Below are 1,463 nucleotides of genomic sequence, written 5' to 3'. Positions count from 1 at the left end.
AAAAAAAAAAAGAATTAAGCAGGTAATAAAGAGAAGAAGGCAGGCAAATCCGCTGAAAGCTTTCTTGGACCAGAGACCCGAGTGCGCCCCGCGCTGCAGCCCTGCTCCAAGGGGGGAACTCGGCAGTGTTTGGAAATCTAGTAAATGGATCCATCTTTGGCTGCTGCCAAGAGGACCCGAGCAGCAATGCTCCTAGGGAGGACTGCAGTCCCTCTCGCTGCAAGAGCCCTGCTTCCTCACACCCCGGCTCTCACTCTCAAGTTCATCCTCTCCCTTGCAGCCGCTGGCTCTGCACCTGGCCGCTACCCCCCCAGCCTGGCTCTGCTCCCCTCGCAGCCCAGATCTACCCCACCCCCCAACCCAAAAATATTGCATGTAAAAACAGGAGGGTATTCCCGCCTCTCCCTGCTCAGTGCGGACGGTGGGAGGGAGGACCTGGCTGCAAAGGCCCAGTGCGTATCTCTGGATACACCTCCTCCCCCTACACACAAGCACCACCTTACACACACACGCACACACATACACCACCTTACCAAGCCCTAGCATGGACCTCGAGCCCATTGGCTTCGCTGGGGCTGGAGAAAGGCCTGGTGTCTGGGGTGAGATTTGGGCTCCTCTCTAGCCTGGGTTGGGGAGGAGGGGTGGTGGGTTGCCCTGATTGTCCAGTCTCAGGAGGCCAGGAAAGGGTTAAGGGCCTCTCCTTTTCTTTTTTTTTGACTGAAGAGCTGTGGCTGTAGTTTGCGTAATATCTTTATTACTGAAAACTTCAAGGTAAGAGAGCAATGGAAACCAGATGTGGGACTGCAAGAAAGGCCGGGTAAAGAATAAGCCTAAGGGGCAGCAGGAGTTAAACAGCGGAGGAGGAGGAGAGTCAGGTTCAGCTGTGGGGGAGTCATCCCTAAGCCCTTTCTGGGTTGCAGCTGACCCTTCAAACCAGGGAAGGCTACCTCCTCGGAGGTGGCAGGCGCCTGGCAGAGCCCAGGTTGCCGAGGGACCCTACTCAGGAGTCACCAGCAGTGTGTGTCAGAGGGCTGGATGATGACGATGATGATGATAATAGCCATAAAAGCAACAATAGCGGTGACAGGGCACGTCGAAGAGCCAGTGAGCACTTGCCCTGGGTTAGGTATCTTCAGCTCCTGATACTGAGTGAAAAACACCACGCATCCAACCTGCTAGGCTCTCACAGAGTCCAGCTGCAAAAGGGTTAATGGGGGCTCCAAAGGCTCGAGCGCCTCGGATAGGAGTGGGGGGGGGTCTATATTGCTGCTAGCAAAGGACCTAGTCGAGGATGTCCCTGCAGCTGCGTGGCAAAGGCAGATAGGGGAGAGGGGCAGAAATAATGGAGTGTGTCATAGCCGCTACATCCTTCCCTGCTCTTCCGCCGGGCACAGATCCCCAGATTCATCCCCTAATTGTATTCATGTCATGTGTTTGATTTTCTATTTTTTAATCATAAAAAA

Source organism: Crocodylus porosus, unplaced genomic scaffold (assembly GCF_001723895.1).
Source record: "Crocodylus porosus isolate Cpor-Errol unplaced genomic scaffold, CroPor_comp1, whole genome shotgun sequence".
NCBI lineage: Eukaryota > Metazoa > Chordata > Crocodylia > Crocodylidae > Crocodylus > Crocodylus porosus.
This window is presented reverse-complemented; position numbering follows the sequence as displayed.